We start from the raw sequence: 21839 nt of genomic DNA, 5'->3' as shown, positions 1-21839 counted from the left end.
GTGCCAGGGGGCAGTGCTGTACATGGGATCAAAATAATAACAAGAAGTGCAGCGGGCAGGTGGCAGGTGCAAGGGTAATTGCAGACAGCAGGTGTCCACAAGTGCAGGTAGGGGGACTGTAGGGTTACAGATACAGACCCAAGTGCAAGGATTGCAGGGATTGCCGGGAGGCAGTGCGGGTGTGCAACTGGGCAAGCAGGGAGCTGGGCCCGAAATCAGAGGGTAGCCAGGTGACCCGTGCAGTATCAGACAGGAAATTAACAGCAGAGAGGAAAAGAGAAGGCAGAAGCAAAGAAGAAGGTCTTGAGGTGCTTCCGGAACCAGAGATGGTTCTCATCAAGTTTCAGAGAAGCAGGAAGGTTGTTCCAGAGGGAGGCCCTAGCCGAAGAAAGAGATCCACCACCAACCCACCACCAACGTGTTGCTTGGAGAAGCGACTGACCCTGAAGAAGTTGGAGGTGAAGGAGCTAAGAGCTTGAGCAGGAAGGTACTTATGAAGAGAGAGTTGGAGGTATTGAGGACCCAGGCCCCAGAAAGCCTTGTGGACAATGCAGAGGGTCTTGAACTTAATCCTTGCAGTCACTGGGAGCCAATGCAGAGATTTCACTGCTGGAGAGATAAGATCCCTGGGTTTGAGACCTGTTTTGGATGAGTTGCAGAGGGCGGAGAGTAGAAGCAGGCAGATTTAGAAAGAGGCTGTTGCCTAGAGGAGAACCAGAGCTCTAGAGACAGTGAGCTTCTGGGGGAAGGAGAAGAAAGGAAGAATACCACTGTTGGTAGTTTGACTTCTTAGAGACGTCAGATATGTGAGGAGAAAAGGAGAGTGTGGAGTTGAAGATGACCCCGAGGTTCTTAGCCTCACAGTTGGGAGCAGTAAGAGGACCAAGTGAGGCCGGCCAGAGGATGACAGGAAAGGAGGGTGCAGGTGTGACGATGAGGAGAATTTCAGTCTTACTGGCATTAAGGCAGAGATTGTTGGTGGCACACCACCCCTTGATAGCAGACAGACAGTCAGAGAAGAGAGAAGGAGAAGAGGTGGCAGAGGGGAGTCTGAAAACAAGCTGAGTGTCATCTGCATAACACTGAAAGTTGGACCCGAGATGGCAATGCGGTGGGTGAAAGTTGCCAGGTATTGGTTGAACAGCCATGGAGAGAGGTTAGACCCCTGGGGAACACCACACGTAGAGAGTGAGATAGAGGAAAGGAAGGATCAAAGTTGGACCTGGGAGGGTCGATCAGAGAGGAACAAGGTCAGCCAGGCCAGGGCCTGATCGGTGATACCCAGGTTATCATGGAGACGATTGAGCAGGATGGCATGGTTGACCGTGTCAATGGCAGAAGAGAGATCGAGTAAGATGAGGAGAGAGCGTAGATTAGAATCAAGGTTAGAGAGCAGGTCTTCACAGATGTTCAGCAGAGCAGTTTCCATTCTTCTGGCTGCTCTGAAGCCAGACTGATGGTCATGGGGACAACCAACAGACAGATTCAGTGTGAAAGTTAAGCTGGGAGATGGCCAGCTTTTCCAGCAGTTTGCCCAGGAAAGGAGTGATGGAGAACGGTCAACAGTTAGCCGGACAGGAGGGGTTGGCTGAGGGTTTCTTGAGAAGAGGGTGCACAAGCGAGTGCTTCAGCGGGAAAGGGAAGGCTCCAGTGGTGAAGCAGTGGTTGCAGAAGTCAGCCAGGGCAGGAGCAAGGGTGTCAATGTGGTCCTTGATGGTTTTGGAAGAACAGGGAAGAACCTGTTTTGACGAGACTTTCTTAGATCGGACTTGTCTGGAAACTTTGTCAGGGGAGAACAGAGGAAAGGAAGAAACAGTGGGAGTAGAGGTGGCCAGAGAGGGCCCAGAGGTAGAGGAGAGAGTAGAGGGAGGAGGAGTGGACAAGAGGATGGACAGGATGTCCTGGGTTTTAGAGATGAATTGAGAAGCCAGGGCCGTGCAGAGGGCCTGGGAGGAGACAGGAGAGGTAGAGGCTGCAGCAGGATTAGACAGCTCCTTGCAGATTTTAAAGAATTCGACGAGTTGTTAGATTGATTGATTGATTGATATTTTATTTCAATCGCGCTCGTACACAAGTGTTTCAGAGCGCAACAAGGCAAGGGAGGGGAGCAGGGCAGAACAAAACAGCGATCTTACTAGGCTCAGTGACATTAAGAAAGCGCAAGTGCATGGAAGAGGGGTGAGGGGAAAAGTGCATGGAAGGGGGCAGAGGTGGAAAGTGCGAAGCAGAGGAGAAACAAATAAATAAATAATAAAGGCAACAAACAGTAGTAATGCAGCCAGCAATTTGCAAGTACTAGGTTTAAGGCAGCAGACAGGGTAGGTCTGATAAGTGCAGGAAGAAAAAGGGGGGCTGTATGGGTACAGATACAGACCCCAGTGCAAGGGGTGGCCCGGAGGCAGTGTGGGAGGGTGGCAGGATGAGCAGGTACCTGGGTACAAATGACAGAGGGTGGCAGGTGCACGGTGCCAAGAGAGAACAGTTCAGCAGGGGAGAGGGGGAGCGAAGGCAGAAGAAAAGAGGATGGTCTTGAGGTGCTTCCGGAACCGGAGATGGTTCTCCTCAAGTTTTAGAGTGGCAGGGAGGCTGTTTCAGAGGGAGGCCCCAGCCGAAGACAGAGATCTACCCCCAGCTTGTTTCTTAGAAAAAACAACTGACCCTGAGTGAGTTGGAGGTAGAGGAGCGAAGAGCTCGAGAGGGGAGGTATTTGCGGAGGGATAGCTGAAGGTATTTTGGACCCAGGCCCCAGAAAGCCTTGTGGACAATGCAGAGGGTTTTGAATTTAATCCTTGCATCCACTGGGAGCCCGTGGAGAGATTTCAGAGCTGGAGAGATACGATCCCAGGGCTTGAGGTCAAGGACAAGTCTCGCAGTCCTGTTCTGGATTAGTTGCAGAGGGCGGAGAGTAGAGGCAGGTAGATTAAGATAGAGGCTGTTACAATAGTCCAAGCTAGAGAGAACCAGAGCTTGAGATACCATGGGCGTCTGGGGGAAGGAGAGGAAAGGCAGAGTACCTCTGAGGAGGTGCAGTCGGAAATTTGACTTTTTAGAGACCTCAGAGGTGTGGGCGGAGAAGGAAAGGGTGGAGTCAAAGATGACCGCGAGGTTCTTAGCCTCACAGTTGGGGGTAGGAGGAGGGCCAAGGGAGGCCAGCCAGAGAGTGAGGGGAAAGGATGGTGAAGGTGTGCCGATGAGGAGGATCTCCGTCTTGCTGGCATTCAGACAAAGATCATTGGTGGCACACCAATCTTGAATGGCAGTTAGGCAATCAGAGATGAGAGAGGGAGAGGAGGTGGCAGAGGGCAGCCTGAAAATGAGTTGAGTGTCGTCAGTGTAGCACTGGAAATTTGAGCAGAAAATGGCAATGCAGTGGGCGAGAGTTGCCAGGTATTGGTTGAAAAGCCAGGGCGAGAGGTTAGACCCCTGGGGAACACCACAGGTAGAGAGGAAGATAGATGAAAGGAAGGACCCAAGTTGGAGCTGGGAGGGTCGATCTGAGAGGAAAGAGGTCAGCCAAGCCAGAGCCTGATCAGTGATACCCAGGTTTTCATGGAGACGGTTGAGCAGGATGGTATGGTTGACCATGTCGAAGGCAGAAGAGAGATCGAGGAGGATGAGGACAGAGGGAATGTTAGAGTCAAGGTTGGTGAGCAGATCTTCACGGATGTTTAGGAGAGCAGTTTCAGTGCTTCTGGCAGCTCTGAAGCCAGACTGGTGGTCATGGAGACAGCCAACAGAATCGGAATGAATGAGAGATGGCCAACTTTTCCAGGAGTTTGCCAAGAAAGGGAGTAATGGAAATTGGGCGATAGTTAGCTGGACAAGAAGGATCAGCTGTGGGTTTCTTGAGAAGAGGATGCACAAAGGAGTGCTTCAGGGGGCAGGGGAAGGATCCAGAGGCAAAGGAGTGGTTGCAAAAATCAGCAAGGGCCGGAGCCAGGGTGTCAATGTGGTCCTTGATGGTTTTAGAGGAACAGGGATGAACCTGTTTTGAAGAGGCTTTCATAGATCAGACTTGTCTAGCAACCTCGTCAGGCGTGAAAAGAGGAAAGGACGAGAAGGATGGTGGGAGGGTGGCTAAAGGAGGGTCAGCAAGCACAGATGGAGAGGGAAGAGGAGGAGTGTGGGTGGAGAGGGTGGACAGGATGTCCTGGGTTTTTGAAATTAAGCGAGAGGCAAGGGCATTGCAAAGAGCCTGAGAGGCAACAGGAGGGGTAGAGACTGCAGCAGGGTTGGCCAGCTCCTTGCAGATTTTAAAGAGTTCGGCCGAGTTGTTAGATGCCGCAGAGACACAAGCTTGAATATGGACTCTCTTCTTGGTTAGGACAGAGAGTCGGTATTGTCTTTGTAGCAGGCGACAGGCCAGTTTGTCAGTGGACGAACAGGAAGTCTTCCATTTCCTCTCAGCTGCCCTACTTTTATGTTTAAGTGTAGCTAGGTCAGAGTCATACCAGGAATTGCACTTGGCTCTGGACTTCAAACGGACCCCCATGACAGGGGCAAGAGCATCAAGCGTATCAGAAATTGAAGAGTAGAGCAGAGACAGGGCTGTATCAGGATGAGAGACAGCCAAAGGTGGAGGGGGGGGGGAGAAAGTGGCAGCAAAAGCCTCAACTGACAAACGCTTCATGCCGCAGAGACTCAGGTTCAGATGTGTGCCCTCTTCTTAGTGCAGACAGAGAGACAGTATTGCCTTTGGAGCAGGCGGCCGGACAGTTTGTCAGAGGATGCGCAAGAAGCTAGCCATTTCTTCTCAGCAACCTTGCACTTGCATTTAAGGGTGATGCCTGTTGAATGGCAAGGAGACACCTATTGGCAAAACATTAGACAGTGCTTCAAGCGGTTGTACGGTAAGAGTAAGGATACACTTAGGGATATAATGAGGCCAAAATCGTGGTAATATGTGTAGAAAAAAGGCGTTTTCGGAGAGAACAAAGTGCTGTGTTCAAATGTCACTCTCAAGTACAGTATCTGGAGTTGTGAAGGCCCAAGGTGGCTCTCCTCATCTTCATACAGACTATGTGCGGTGGGAGAGAGGTGCCTTTCCTGGGAGATGACAGCCAGCAATGGTGTTAACATTCACAGCAGCATGTTGTGACGGTGATGTCTCTGCACTGGCATGTGGTCCGACGCTGTAATGCTGTTAGCCATTCCGGTCAGGGCTATCAGCATGCATATTCAGTCTTTTTCATCTTAATTAATCTTTCATTACTGCTTAATACCGGTGTGTCTTGCTTTCAAGACAAACGTGTTGGCCCTGAGCTATCCTCCCGGCCATCTGAGGTAGAGTGCACGGCAGGAGCAACTTTTATGTTCCCAGCACCCTTAGATTGAGCTGCAGCCAGAGATGGTAATGTAAAATAAATCATTGGTACGCGGTACCTCTAGTTCTTTTAATTTTTACAGAGCGTACCTTTAGGTCAAAGGCTCAAGAAACGCATCCTGGATGCTTCGTCTTTCTCCTGAGTGAAATATAGAATCGGCTCAGGCCGGACATTCAAGCACTGCCAGTTTACCAGGTCACAGCTAGGCAGACACACACACACAGCGTCCGTGGCTCTGCAGGTTGTTATGGTGCTCAGGTTGCAAACACATTTCTTTTATCCGTAGCAGAGTCTTTCATTTGCATGATGGAACATTTCCAACTTAAAGAACTCAAAAAGCACCAGTTACCTTGCAAATGTGTGATAGTCAACGTGAGCAACACAAAGCGCCCATTTAAAGATTTCTTTATATCCATGATGACTACTTTCTTGATATGTAAAACAATAAAGTTGCTTTAAGTCACTAATCAAATGTTTTCAACATCATGAATAACAAAGTGCTGCAAGTTTGTGACAAAGAATCTGCATATCAATCTTTGTTTGTTACACAACTTCTTTTATTACAGGTCTTAAATCACTGAAAGTACTGTGCGGTTAACTAGATTTTTCAGGTTGGCATTATCTTGCATCCTGGGATTTATAGTTTACCATTCAGGATGTGAAAATGAAAGCCACAATGATATTCTTTTGGCTTAACATGTAGAACTTAAAATCCAACTATTTGAGCCAAAGTTTGTGATCCTGGTCACCAACATCACCACGGTCTCCCCACCTGCCGGATTACGGGGGAGTTACAGGATATGCTGCTGTGCGGAAGAAGTGTACCACTGCAGGGGTTCGATGCAACTGTCTGATTCGCTGAGAGAAACCAATAGTGTTCAGCAGAGACAGTTGAGCGAAGAGACAGACTCCTAGGGACAGTGGTGGCTAGTGAATTTGTTAACTGGAGGGGTGTAAATATTAGTCCCTGATATGGTCGAACGTAGGGAGCTCACACCATTCAAGGGGTATTTGGGCAGGGGGATGGTTCTCCTCGCGAGAGTTTCTTTTAAATAATGGGTGAAAATGGTGCATTTTAGAGCACACTTTTTAGGAGAATTGGGTAAAAAGCCAAAAGGTTTGCAATTGGGTTTTGTGGGGTAACTCATGAAAAAAATCCAATCGATGCAAGTCACCAACAGTGCATGGGATCATTCCTCCAACACATTTTCTTGATGCCTTTTCCCACAATATGTGCCAATATTAAAAATGTTCACACTGGCTTTGCCCATACATTGCCATGCTGACTGCAACATTATACCCTATTATTCCCATATAAGAACATACTCATGTTTGCTTTGTGCATAATGCCAGCAATGATACTATAAGAAAACATGTTCATGTTTGTTCTGCCAATACATGGCAGTATCCCCACATAAGAACATACTCCAGTTGGCTTTACCATTAAAAATGCATGCCAAAGTATGAAAACGTGCCCAAACTGGAAAATGCCTGTCGAGCTACATAATAACTCTTATGCTTGCTTTATCAAAGATGTCCAATACAAAATGTCATTGCGCAATAAGAAATGACTAGGCTAAGTGCATACAAGTGACAGTCTTGCTTCATAATAAGACTTAGCATGCTTGCTTTACCAACGATGCCCAATACAAATGCCATACCACAATACAAAATGACTGAACTGGCTGCATTCAAATGCCAGTCTAGCTACATAATAATATTTATGCTTGTTTTACCAAAGGTGCCTAATACAAAATGCCATGCCACATTAAGAGTGATACCACTGATCCTGCTAGCTTTATTAAAGATTCCCAATATAAAATGTCGTGCCTCAGTAAGAAATGGCTAGACTAACAGCATAAAAAATGCCAGTCTTTCTTTGTAATAACACCTATTATGCTTGCTTTACCAAAGCAATACAAAATGTCATACCACAATAAGAAATGTCTAGAGTGGCTACATTGGAATGCCAGTCCAGCTACATAATAAGACTTATGCTTTTTTTCTTTTTTTATACCGAAGATGCCTAATATAAAACGTCATTCCACAGTCAGAATAATACCACTGAACCTGATTGCTTCATCAAAGATGCCCAATACAAAATGTCATGCCTCAGTAGGAAATGGCTGGACTGGCTGCATTAAAATGCAAGTCTAGCTACATAATAACACTTACAATACTTGCTTTACCAACCATGCACAGTAAAAAGAAATGCCATGCCTGCTCCATGGTGTGCCAGCGCCTTGCAGTCAGACATAATCACAATAATGATTAATGTAATTATGTGTGATCGCGAGGTGCTGTGGGGCACTGGGGTAAGGCATGTTTTTGTATTGGCCATCTATCATAGATACCCAGTAAATAAATGACAAGCCTGTCTGCTGGGTCCCGAGCTCCTCGTACATGCACACAATCAATGTGGTTTTGTGTGTATGTCGAACACTGGGATACCAGGGGGCGGAGATGGTATTTTTTGCTGGACATCAATAATAGATGTCCAGTAAAAAAAAAAGACCATGTCTGTGGCCTGGGTCTTAGCGCCAAAAACACAAACACAATCAAAGTGATTATGTGTCTATGTAAGTCGCTGGAGGGTTAGGGGGGCAGGTATGGTATTTTTACTAGACATCTATCATAGCTGTCCAGTAAAAAAATACCATGCCTGTCCCCTGGTCCTCACAGCGTCAAACACACACACACAAAGTGATTATGTGTGTATGCAAGGCGCTGGGAGGGTAGGCGGGCATGTATGGTACATTTTACTAGACATCTATGATAAATGTCCAGTACAATAATACCATCTCTGTTCCCTGGGCCCCACAGCACCTCAGACAGAGAGCTGATTTTGGCCGGTGGGGAGGAGGTTTGTGCAAAAAAGGCATTTTTACAAAATACCTTTGTTGTAGAAACCACCTACCCCCACTCGCCAAAATCATCTCGAACCAGCACAAACACACACACACAAACACACTTACACAGCAACAGACAGCAAGCACTTGCTGTCTCATTCAGTCACGAGCACCCATCATGCACTCATTCATAACACAAGTATACATGCAACCATACACACACAACCTACACACAGCGAGCACTCTTTCATTCACACGAACATCCATCATGCACTCACTCAAAACACCAGCATACATGCATCAATACACATATTTAAATAAAAAAACATACAAACACACACATGTACACAAAATACACACAGCAATCACTCTTTGTTTCATTCAGACGAACCTCCATCATGCACTCACTTAAAACACAAGCATACACGCATCCATACACATATTTAAATCAATACATGAACATACAAAAGCACACATTTAGACAACATACGCACTGCAAGCACTCTTTCATTCACACGAGCACCCATCGTGCACTCTCATAACACAAGCATACACGTATCCATACACATACTTAAATAATAAATAAATGAGCATACAGACACACATTACAAAACACATACGCAGTGAACACTGTCTTATTCGCACACAACTCCATCATGCACTCACTCATAACACAAGCTTACACGCATTCATACACATATTTAAATACTAAATAAACATACAAAAACATACATTTACACAACATACACACAGAAAGCACTTGTCGGCTTGGGCGAGCGGGCTGCGCTTGCACCAAGACCGTGTCACTCTGGCCTCTCACGCATGCACTCGGAGCAAAGACACAAACAGGTCGGAGGGTCCAACCTTCTTTATTCAACACATCGTGAAACTGAAACTCCTTACCCCTCATCACCTTGACCCGCCCCCTCCCTAGCCCAATGTCACTTCCCTTCTCCCTTGTGGTTCAAACATGGAACCACCCACAAAACGATGTGGCAGTGTACGAGTCTGTCACTTCACGACGTGACGGCACACACACCAGCGTCCATCATCATACATTCACCTAACAACAGAAGCATGCACGCATCCATACACATCATTTAAATTTTAGAAAAATTAACATAAACAAACTTACCTTCTGCTGCAGAGATTCCAGTGCTCCAGCCCCTTGGAAGCATGAACAGGAGTCAGGAAGTTTTCTGGTCCCTGCACATTCGTGCAAGGGGCCTGAGTGTGGGTCCGGAGACTCCACACTCCAGCCTGCTCTGTCTGTATGTGCGAGGAGGCACGGGAGTGTACCCCTTGCACATACAGACGTACAGTTCCCCAGCCAGCATTTCAAATGAGCCATGCAAGGCTGGGGAAGCAGGTCCCCCCAGCCTTGCATGGCTCATTGAGCTTGCGCGGCTGGGGTAATTTAACTGTAAAAGGGAAACAAAGTTTCCCTTTCACAGTTAAGAGCACTCCCTCAGCTGAAAAAAACAGCGGAGCAAGTGCTCGTATTTTACTGGGCTGGCTCGCCCATAATGGGTGCGAGGTGGCCAAGACACGGTCGGTCGACGCCCCCTCGCCCATTATGGATGAGCCGCCCCTGCCTAGGGAGTCCTAAAATAGCCTCCAAGTTCTTTGTTGCTTTCAAATTACTCTTTGTTGGTTCTTTGTCTCCGGTAATACCTGCAGGCCTCTAGCTCCAATGTCTGGTGTTTTTTCCACCTTTTAATGGTCCAGGGATAGGGCAGTAAGGCTTGCCTGTGAGCCTGGGAGCATTGACAACTTGAGACTCAGCTGTGCTCACCAGGTCAAGGGACACAGGGTATGCCCAGACGTGGGTCCCTTGCTCGCTGCGTCATATAGAACCAACATGCACCTCACTGAGGAGGCCCAACAAGGCTGTAACATGTCTGAGTTTGCTTGTGTTTCCATGCAAAGGGGACCTGGCCTAGCAATTTGGGCTGGGCTGCTACCATTGGTGTCAGAACCTGACTGATTTGCATATAGTTGGACCTCTTTTGCAATGGCACAGGCAGGTTAAAAAACATTGGTGTGGAAGGGGTCCTAGAGCAGTGCCCGTGGTTCAGATTAATTCAAAACCTTCCACCCATCACTTTTTTGGTTGTAGTTTGTCTCCTATGTGCGAGAGGGTATGCCCAGACGTCGGTCCCTTGCTCGCGCTCACTGTGCCATAGGGAACCAAGCTGTGCCTCACTTAGGAGGCCCAAAATGGTGGAAGCATGCCTGGGGTTGCTTGAGTTTCCATGTAGGGGGCACCTGACCTAGAAGTTCGGGCTGGGCTGCTACCATCGGTGGCAGTACCTGACTGATTTGCATATGGCTGGACCCATTTTGCAATAGCGCACATTGGCTAAAAAACAGTGGCGTGAAAGGTTGCCCAGAGCAGTGCCAATGGCTCAGATTTATTCAAAACCTTCCACCCATCACGTTTTTGGTTGTATGGGATGGGGTCACCAATAAATTGGCCCCCTCTAGTCACTCTAGCTGTCTGGTGTCCATAGATACGGGGGTTTTATTCCCTTTCTGGGGCAGTTAGTATCCAGGTCCCTATATGGCAAAATCCATAACACCCTCACTCCCTGGTAGGAAACAATGTGTAGCTGTTGGACTCTAATTAATTTACACTGAGGTTATTGGTAGGGGTACCCCAGAGGTACTACAGGCTGTTCCCCACCAAAATGAAAGAAAGACTTCCAACAACCAAAAGCGCACACTCAGCCTTGCAAAAGGGGTCCAGCCACATGAAAATCAGTCTGGTACTGCCACCGAGGCTGCAAGGACACAGGCACAGGATACCATTGGGGCCCCCTAACCCTGAGATTTAGGGTTCCTCAGGGACAGATTGGGGATATGTGTCCCTGAATAGGCTTTAGATGAACAGTAACAAATCCGATAACTCAGGTCAGGGCCTCGCATCGTGGTGTGAAGATCGCACATTCGGTCTCACAACCTCAAAAAATCGTACATGGTATGTATAGTGTAAAACGCTTTTTGTATTTAAAGTGTTACCAAACTATCATAAATCCGGCAGCCGTGTACTCCGTAAACTAGTTGTTTTCTTCCAGTTATTGGGTAACAGACAAGCGGGTACCAGAGAGGGGGGCATACTGGGTGATGCCGCAAGTACTTTCTATTAAGTAAGTCATTGATCATGCGTATCAAATATCGAAATCTGGTATCTCCTGTCAACAAGAGGCTTAAATGCTGAGCTCTGTGCAAGTATATGCAAATAGGAATGCAAATAGGACGCGCACACTCGCCCATAGCCCTTAAAGGGTTAAAGCCACCGAGCAAACCACAAAGGCCTCTTAAGTGGGGTCGCCTTCGTGCCAATGTGAGCCCAGTGCGTGCATTGAGAAGCAGGAGGTGTGCATTCCTCTGCAAATAGCTGCATAAACACGACTCCCTAGTCCCACCCACACTCCCCTCCGCTCCGCCATGATGAAATGCATTGATAAAGGGAAAAAAACAGGCCTGTGCACGACTAGAAACAGGCCCTGCAGCCTGCACAAGAGGGAACTGCTCTGTACACAAGCACAGAGAGCCCGGCCCATTGCGCGCCGAGTGATACTAAGCGTTTCCATTGTTTTGCTTCCGGCCTCTGCGGCAATGTTGGGCTGTTCCTTAGATCCCGGTCTTGAGCTGCATTCGCTGTCCCTTTTGAACCCATAATAGCGGCTGCTGGCTGCGATAAGATGGTAGTTTGATCACGTGGGGTCGATGTTCTCGCGCAGCTGCACTCGGTAACCAGTGATGCACCCTGTTCGTGTTTCTTTGCTCCCACCCTCCCCAGAATGTCAATGCTAGCCTTGTTGGGGTGCCATCTTCATGCTTAGCGGCCTTGTAAGTGTATTCTTTGGTCACTCCCACACCGGCCTCTCTGGATGTAGTCTCCCTGGTAGGGTTACTCGTTGGTGTTTCTGGTCTGGCACCCTCTGGCATGTGAAGGTATTCTATGCTGTTTCTCGGATCTCCTTCGCTCTGGCTAGCGAGTCGATGCGCCAGAGCTGACCCCTCACACCCTGGCATGTAGATGTATTTACTGGTGGTTCCCGAATCCCTCGCACTCTCACACTGACCCAACAATCTTGTGAGATCATTCATCAATCTTCCTCTGATCCTGCACACTCTGGCTCTGGTCCTGCACACTCTGGCTCTGGTCCTGCACACTCTGGCTCTGGTCCTGCACACTCTGCCTCTGGTCCTGCACACTCTGGCTCTGGACCTGCACAATCTGGCTCTGGTCCTGCACACTCTGCCTCTGGTCCTGCGCACTCTGCCTCTGGTCCTGCACACTCTGGCTCTGGTCCTGCACACTCTGCCTCTGTTCCTGCACACTCTGGCTCTGTTCCTGCACACTCTGGCTCTGGTCCTGCACACTCTGGCTCTGGTCCTGCACACTCTGGCTCTGGTCCTGCACACTCTTCCTCTGGTCCTGCACACTCTGGCTCTGGTCCTGCACACTCTGCCTCTGTTCCTGCACACTCTGGCTCTGGTCCTGCACACTCTGGCTCTGGTCCTGCACATTCTGGCTCTGGTCCTGCACACTCTGGCTCTGATCCTGCACACACTGGCATGCAAATGTTTTCAATGGTCTGTCTGTGATCTCTCACATTCTGGCTAGTGGATGTATGTATTGGGGTTAATGATCCCTCACGTTTACCTATCCTATTTCTCTTACCCCTCACTCTCTGGCTTGTGGATTTATTTTCTGGTATTTCTCTGACCCCTCACATCCTAGTTTGTGGGCGTATTTACTGGTGTTTCTCTGAGCCCCGGCACTCTAGTTTTCTGAAGTATTCTTTGGTTCTTCAATAATCACTGCACACACTGTGCTGTGGTTATGTTTGCTGTTTCTCTCATCCCTCACACTCTGTGCTGTGAGTACGTTTGCTGTTTCTCTCATCCCTCACACTCTGTGCTGTGAGTACGTTTGCTGTTTCTCTCATCCCTCACAATCTGTGCTATATGTTTGCTGTTTCTCTCATCCATCACACTATGTGCTGTGAGTGTGTTTGCTGTTTCATCCCTCACACTCTGTGCTGTAAGCATGTTTTGCTGTTTCTCTCATCCCCCACACTCGCTGTATGTTTGCTGTTTCTCTCATACATCACACACTATGCTGTATGTTTGCTGTTTCTCTCATCCCTCACACACTGTGCTGTATGTTTGCTTTTTCTCTCATCCATCACACACTGTGCTGTGAGTATGTTTGCTGTTGCATCCCTCACACTCTGTGCTGTGAGTATGTTTGCTGTTTCATCCATCACACTCTGGGCTGTGAGTATATTTGCTGTTTCTCTCATCCCTCACACTCTGTGCTGTGAGTATGTTTGCTGTTTCTCTCATTCATCACACTCTGTGCTGTATGTTTGCTGTTTCGCTCATCCATCACACTCTGTACTGTATGTTTGCTGTTTCTCTCATCCCTCACACTCTGTGCTATGAGTATGTTTACTGTTTCATCCCTCACACTCTGTGCTGTATGTTTGCTGTTTCGCTCATCCATCACACTCTGTGCTGTATGTTTGCTGTTTCTCTCATCCCTCACACTCTGTGCTATGAGTATGTTTACTGTTTCATCCATCACACTCTGTGTCGTATGTTTGCTGTTTCTCTCATCCATCACACTCTGTGCTGTATGTTTACTGCTTCATCCCTCACACTCTGTGATGTATGTTTGCTGTTTCTCTCATCCATCACACTCTGTGCTGTATGTTTGCTGTTTCTCTCATCCCTCACACTCTGTGCTATGAGTATGTTTACTGTTTCATCCCTCACACTCTGTGCTGTATGTTTGCTGTTTCTCTCATCCCTCACACTCTGTGCTGTATGCTTGCTGTTTCTCTCATCCCTCACACTCTGTGCTGTGAGTATGTTTGCTGTTTCTCTGTGTTGTGGATGTATTATTTAACTTTTCTCTGATCCTTCAGTGAGTTGTGGGTTTACGGTATTGTTGGTGTTTCCCAGCTCAGCTTTCAGTCTATGGTTTGTTGTTTCTCTGATCCCACATACTTTGTCATTTGGATGTACTCTTTGGTGCTTCTCTAATACTTCACACACTGACCTGTGCATGTATTCTTGGTTGTTTCTGTGAAGCCACAAACTCTTGACATGTGGTTTATTCTGTGACTTCCTTCTTCCTGCCATCGACCCTCTGATGCTATTCTGACCTACTGGTGTGTTCCCTCGTCCTTATCTGGGCCATCACACTCTAAACTCTGGATGTACTTATTGCTGTATTTCTGTTCCCTTGGACTCTGGTATGATGATTTTAATCGGATATTTAAGAATTATGTGGTGGCCTGCGAGAGGAAGAAAACACTGTAAGAGAGTTGCTAGAAAGAAACACCAAGAAAGAGTTATATGAGATAGGATGGGTGAGTTGAGAGCTAATGTGACAGAATCCACAGAGAAGCCCTAGATAGGGGGCTTCTTTCTGCTGCTATGAGAGTTAGCAGGAAACCCTACCCAAGACGAAATGCAATACTATTTAAATTTCCATTGACAGTAGATGGGATCATAGCATAAAAAGAAGGGGTTGCCTATATACCAAAATGTATAAATATGTTCAAGTACAGTATCTTAGAGAAAAGACAACCACACGATCCAGAATAAACAAAAGAAGTGGTGGGGCAAAAGAGGCACCATAATGTGATAAAACGGGCAACGGCAGTAGGTGAGACGGAGTTTGCCATAATAAATTAAAAACCTCATTCTTCACAGGAGCCCCCGAAACACTACATGCTACAGAATTCTTAATGTCCCATACTGTACCAATGCCAGCATAAAAACATGTACAAAAATATACACTCAGACCAGAACCTCTTTTTTCTCCTCTGCTGCGGCATGTCTGAGATTGCGAGATTGCGCACTGCTGTGGCGGTTGGTGAATTTCTTAAGTGGAGGGAAGGTATATTTTTCCAACAAATACACCAGTCTGACCAAACGTAGCGAGGGAGCCTGAAAAAGCCAAGGGGAGTTTGGGGGACTTCCCCCCCAAACCCATACAGCACACTTTCTGTGAACTATTGGGTAAAAAGCCAGAGAGTTTTGAATTGGTTTTGTAGGGTAACTCCAATCCAAAAATGCAATAGATGCAAGTCCCTAACAGTGCAAAGGAGAATAACCCAATGCATTTTCATGATGCCTTTGCCTGCAATATATGCCAGTATAAAACATTTTCATGCTGGCTGGTCCCATACATTGCCATGCTGGCTGCACCAATATATGCCAGTATTCCTACAGAAGAACATACTCACATTTGCTTTTCACATGATGCTTGTAATGATACTATAAGAAAACATGACGCTGGCACTGCCAACATTTGGCAGTATATCCACGTAAGAACATACTCATGTCGGAATTGGCTTTAAAAATGCCATGCCACAATAAGAACACATGTCCAAACTGTCTGCACAAAGCAGACCAGTCTAGACACCTAATAACACGTATTGTGTTTGCTTTACCCTTGATGCCCAGTAAAAAAAAGGCCAAGCTACAGTAAGAAATTCCTAGACTGACTGTACCAAAATGCCAGACTGGCTACATATCAACACTTATGCTTATTTTATCATAGCTGCCCAGAATAAATGGCATGTCATAGTAAGAAATGGCTAGACTGGCTGCACTAAAATGCCAGCCTAGCCACATAATAACACTTATGCTTAATGTATTACAGATGCCCAGAGTAAAATACCATGACACACTAAGGGCTAGCTAGACTGGCTGCACCAACATGCCAATCTAGCCAGGTAATTACATATATCATGCTTGATTTATCAAAGATGATGCCCAGACAAAACGTTTTATGCCGCAGCAAGAAATGGCTAGACCGACTGCCCCAAAATACCAGTCTAGCTACATGATAACATTTAACCGGCTTGCTGTATCATAGATGCCCAATAAAATACCATGCCACAGTAAGAAATAGCTAGACTAGCTGCCCCAAAATGCCAGTCAAGTCACATAATAAATACAATATACCATTGTTTTTGTTTTATTCAACTGCATTTTTTACTGGGCATCTATGATAAAAGCCCAGTAAAAAGTGTTTTTGTAGCTGCACCTCCCACCACCATCCCATTCAAATCAGCTCCCCTACACAGCACAAAACACACACACACATTCAGGGCCGGCCTTAGAGGCAGCAACGCCCTGAGCGAATTGTCGGCCCCCCTTACCAGCGCACAGGGCGTGGCCACAGAGTGTCAATTTATTTTAATTTTTTTAAAAAACCTTCTCGTTCCGGCAAGGAGGTAACTCCATCAGCACCCTATTGTTCCTAAATGCGCTCTGCTACCGCGGGCGCATTGACTAACAATGAAGCGCCTGCTGCCACTATACCAGCTGGGGGGAGCCCTTGAAATACTCCACCGAGCTGGCGTGGCGGGGGCCTAACAGTGCCTTTTGTTGGTGAAGGCGCCCGCAGTGGAGGGGCGCATTTGGTGACAATCGGGTGCTGAGCACCCGATTGACATTGAATGCGCCCGCCTGCTGCACCTTCTCCCGCTAAACCAGCTGGGGGAGCCCTTAAAAGACTCCCCCGAGCTGGCGTGGTGGGGGCTAATGGTGCCCTAGGGGGCACGGCGCCCCGGGCGGTCGCCCAGCTCGCCCCCCCCTAAGGCCGGGCCTGCACACATTCACACAACATTCATTGACATGCACTACCATACATCAGAGTCTCACTCATGTACACGCATTACCTTATCACAATTCATTGAAATAAATCTTAGCTGCACACAGCTCCGCCCCAGTCTCAAGAAAGCCCTCTGGCTCCCGTGCAGCACGAACAGGAAGCAGAGCGCGTCCAGGTTCCTGCACATGCACACAGGAACTAGAGTGCTTCTGGTGCAATGCCCCGATCCAGTTGTATGTGCAGGGAGGAAGAGGGGCACCTCCTCACACATACAAACCTGCAGTTCCCCAGCCTTGCATGGCCCAATAGGTATAAGTACAGGGGAACAAAATTACCAAAGGGAAACAAAAAAAGCAGCTGAGGCAGCACTCATTGTTTCCACTGGGCTGGCACAGCACGCCCATGATGGGTGAGGGTTCCTGTGGGTCTGTGCCCCCTCGCCCATTATAGATTGTCCGCCCCGGTGCACTGTTTCACGCAGGGCGACATAAAGCTGGTTTACAGTGGCTCAATATGGACCACTTTGGACATGGGCCCTTCAACTTCTTCCAAGCACTACCCTCTAAGCCACCCAGGCAGCACTCTCCTCCACTCGTGTTTATTATCTCTTCACCTCCCCCGGCATTCACCTCCTCCACCGTCCCAATTCAGAGCGGTCTGCTCTCTCCACCTTCCTCCCATCACTGTCCCCCATACTCCCAGCATTCTCCCCCAAACCTCTTCCCGGAACTCTCCTATGCTCTCTTAAACCGGGTATGCCACCTCCTCCTCGTCTCCCCCCTCCGGCAAGCCCCGTCTTCCCAGCGCTCTAGTAGAACTTGTTCAGACTACTAGTGTCGCTTTCTTACCAACTTACTCATGACCCCACGCGAGTCTATCGCGTGGGATGTCGGAACCCCATCTCTGCACCGCACCCGGCACACGCCTCAACAGGAGAGTTTCACGGGTAGGTAGGTCTCTGCCTGTGTCTGTTCCTTACCTCAACCGCCCGACGGTTGCAGAGCCCCCTGCGCGGCGCACGTGCTGTCTGCGATCTAGGCGCTGGGCGCTACACGGCAGGTGTTCTCTGCGCTGTGGGTGCTTCACGCTCGGTGGCTGCTTCCTCTGCCTCACCTCCTCCGCACAGTCGCCGATTTCCGGCTCAAAGGTACATTCCTGTCCCAAGTTCTGTTTTTTTTTTTGACTGCGTGCCTCAGCGATCTGCTTCTAAAACTACTTCCTGAATTTCAGCCCTTCTGACTGCGGGGCACGGCTTCTCGAATCCACTTCCTGAATGTCAACTCTCGCAAAGCAACTGAACGAGCCCGTTAGGTTTCGTGTGTGATTTAAAACCCACGCCCAGAGGACGCATGTGAGCACACCGGTTGACTGGCTGCTTCTTCTGATGTTGACCTCCACCTGATGGTTATGATTTGTCTAGCCAAATATGTATTTAACTGATTATTTGTCTGTACGTCACATCTGACGATGTGACTGGGTGTGCCACTCCAGGGAGCAGTGATGGATGTTTAGTGGGGCGTGGGGGATCCCATGATTAATTTGATCAGAGGCCGGCCCTGGTGATGTTTTGACTGGGCACCGCACATTTCTATGGTGGTTTAGATTACAGGAGCGCGTTACTTTACACTATCCAGCAGTTTCACTATAGCTGAGAGGCGCACTTTATTCAGTAACCAGGCCCTCAAGTGGGCCGGGGCTAGCCCCCACTCCGGGTAGCCTCAGAAAACGGATCAACAGCCGGGGCTTTGCCAGCGCTCGCCTGAGTCCCCCAGATGAGCCGAGCACTGAGCCGACTTGATGCCTCAAATGCACGCACTCTGCCACCGACTGATAGCACACCAATAGAGTAAAGAACGAGTCCACGGGGCAGGAGAATTGTGATGGTGGGTGCATGTCTGGAAAGATGTAACCCCTGACAACCTTCTCTTTAACGAGACCACCCCATGGCTGCCTTGAAACACAGACCCATAACACACCCAAACTGATTCCCATTTCAACTGAGGGCATGAGAGATTCGCGAAACCAGGCCATGCTTATCTTAATTGCACAGATCACTCCCAGCACCACGGTGTGAAGCATTAGTGGGGCGATCAAAACCGGAAAATGTTCCCTTTCCCTAAACTGGGGGGAGAGGGGGGCTCTGTATGGAGGCCATTCATTTCCTTACCAGCATAGTGCAACTTGGATATTGGACTTGCTAAGTGACGTTTAGGTGGCTTGAGATCATTTTCAGTGTGGGCTATTAGGTGGATAAGCTGAAACCATTGCATTAGAGTACAGCTAGAGAGAAATGGCAAATGTGGAGGGACACAAAGGTAGTAGGTGTTGCTTGGTTATTTGCCCACCCATTGACTGCCCATGGTCATGCTAACCCCTGTGGCCGTTCCCACCCATTTCCTGCCCCTCTCCACCCAAAACACTCTCTCGGGGGAACTCTTTGAACTCACTTTAATCAAGCCGTACTATCAAACTCTGCACTCGAAGTGCACGCCAGTATTTTTCAAAGCAGTCTGCTGAGTTAATGGCTTAATTGGAGTTGTAAACCCGCTACTGGTGTAATAAAAATGTCCCAACCAGTTCTGCCCCCAGCCACTCGATTTATAAGCACTAAGCGTGTCCGTCACTGAAGGCCTGTTAATAACAAGCAAAGCAAAAAGTTTCAGGTTGTGCATGGTGTAGATATCTAGGTACTCGCACCATTTTGCACCCACTACCATCAATAGCCAGTTAATATCACTACAGCAGTGCTTGGCAGGTGCTTTCCCACGCCTACACAAAAGGCTGAACTGTTGGCATTGCCAATGCTTGTTTGAAAATGGTAGTATTTTAAATTCGAGGGATCTAAATACCCAAAAGCTGCATGTGTTTATCACACAGAAGTACAAAGAACAGGGAGTGGGCAACAGTAATTTAGTAGTGCTTGACAGACAACCGGGCAAAAGGTAGGAACTACAAGCTGTCTGACAAATATCAGGCGCTGTGCTATTAAGCAGCATTTTTTGTTTAGCTCAGATAGTCGTAAATTCGGACATTCATATAAATCATAGGCAATCATAAACCGTAATTCAATGGTATTTGTTAAGTCACCGCCAGCGCTATTTAGGCCATTCCCCCAAATAAATATAGTCTGACATTTTAGAGCCCCGGCCCTGGATTTCTCATCCCACTTATGGTACTGGCAGGAGCCTCACCTTCCTTGGTTGCAGCAAGACACGCATGACTTCAGGCTCTGCAGGCACTGCAGAGTAACCAACACCCGAGACCACTCCTGTGTCCAGCGTGTCCCGTGCAGCCCTCTTTGGGTAGCAACACACTTGGGAATGTCCCTTTTCTGGGTCCCAGGCCGAGCCACAGCAAAGCAGAGGCCGGGTGCCCTGCCACAGCATGGCTATCTGTGTTATTGTGTAGTACACATTAGCCTGCTATACCAGTCTATAAACCTGTAAATGCGTTCCCTAGTACAGGCTAGTTGGGACACCACCAGGGGCGTTGCTAGGGGGGGGCTAAAGGGGCTATAGCCCCTGATCTTTTGGTTGTAGCCCCGGATAGAATCTCAGGAGCTACAGCCAAAAGACTAGCTAGCCCCCAGTCCCAACAGTTCCGACATCAGCGTAGCCCCGGGTCTTTTCCAGACCTAGCAACTCCCCTGGACACCACAACTGACCAATACCTAGACCCTGACCACCACTGCCCTGTAATCAGGTATTACTCAATACCGGCTGCTTGAGCCAGCACAGAGCAGACTTCCAAGTTCCTCTGTTGTAAAATCCCATTCTGTGACACTTTACAGCCATCATCAGCCAATAAGGAACTGTTTATGGTAAGTATGTGTATTTGGTGCACTGCTGGAGTTCACATGAGAGCGAGACTCTGCATCTTTTTGCTTATTTTGAAGCACAAAATGAAAACGCCTTTTAGAAGCATTTTATTAAGCCGTTTACATTATTTTTCGGCAGCGCAGTGGAAGTTGCATGTTCGTTTTTTTAATGCACTGATTGTATGTATCAGCAATTGGAAGATCTCTCACATTAAATTAAGCAAGAGGCCAGGTGTTAAAGGGGTTGACACTGTATGGTCATGAATTATAAGGAATACAATATCCCCTACCATATGTAACAAGTCACCTCAGAGTTCCCGTGACCTTGTAAAGGAACTCAGCCTTCCCATTGCTCCTCTATTTGGCCACGGAACTCCTCGGTGACTTGCGATATCCCTTACCATATGTAACAAGTCACCTCGGAGTTCTGTGACCCTGTAAAGGAACTCAGCCTTCTCCTCGCTCCTCTATTTGGCCACAAAACTCTTCAGTGACTTGCGATATGCTGTACCATATGTAACAAGTCACCTCGGAGTTCTGTGACCTTGTAAAGGAACTCAGCCTTCCCCTCGCTCCTCTATTTGGCCACGGAACTCCTCAGTGACTTGTGATATCCCCTACCATATGTAACAAGTCACTTCAGAGTTCCGTGACCTTGTAAAGGAACTCAGCCTTCCCATTGCTCCTCTATTTGGCCATGGAACTCCTCAGTGACTTGCGATATCCCCTACCATATGTAACAAGTCACCTCAGAGTTCTGTGACCGTGTAAAGGAACTCAGCCTTCCCCTCGCTCCTCTATTTGGCCACAGAACTCCTCAGTGACTTGCGATATCCCTTACCATATGTAACAAGTCACCTCAGAGTTCTGTGACCTTGTAAAGGAACTCAGCCTTCCCCTCGCTCCTCTATTTGGCCACGGAACTCCTCAGTGACTTGCGATATCCCCTACCATATGTAACAAGTCACTCAGATTTCCGTGACCTTGTAAAGGAACTCAGCTTTCCCCTCACTCCTCTATTTGGCCACGGAACTCCTCGGTGACTTGCGATATCCCCTACCATATGTAACAAGTCACCTCGGAGTTTCGTGACCTTGTAAAGGAACTCAGCCTTCTCCTCGCTCCTCGATTTGGCCACGGAACTCCACAGTGACTTGCGCTATCCCCTACCATATGTGATAAGTCACCTCAGAGTTCTG

At 48.1% G+C, this 21839-nt stretch overlaps 1 protein-coding gene across 2 annotated transcripts in view; it reads right to left on the bottom strand.

Annotated features, from left to right (window-relative positions):
* LOC138514148 (src substrate cortactin-like) overlaps positions 1-18044 on the bottom strand; it is a 524537-nt gene extending 506493 nt beyond the window's left edge. Inside the window, exon 1 of one of the 2 annotated variants that reach the window (XM_069629449.1) lies at positions 17803-18044. The gene's annotated coding sequence lies outside the window, so the exon portion shown is untranslated. The remainder of the gene's footprint in view (positions 1-17802) is intronic. The other variant, XM_069629451.1, reaches the window with a different exon arrangement.
* Positions 18045-21839: the final 3795 nt, after the last annotated feature.

This window comes from Ambystoma mexicanum, chromosome 12 (assembly GCF_040938575.1).
Source record: "Ambystoma mexicanum isolate Mex_15411 chromosome 12, UKY_AmexF1_1, whole genome shotgun sequence".
NCBI classification, from domain to species: Eukaryota; Metazoa; Chordata; class Amphibia; order Caudata; family Ambystomatidae; genus Ambystoma; species Ambystoma mexicanum.
This window is presented reverse-complemented; position numbering and strand designations above follow the sequence as displayed.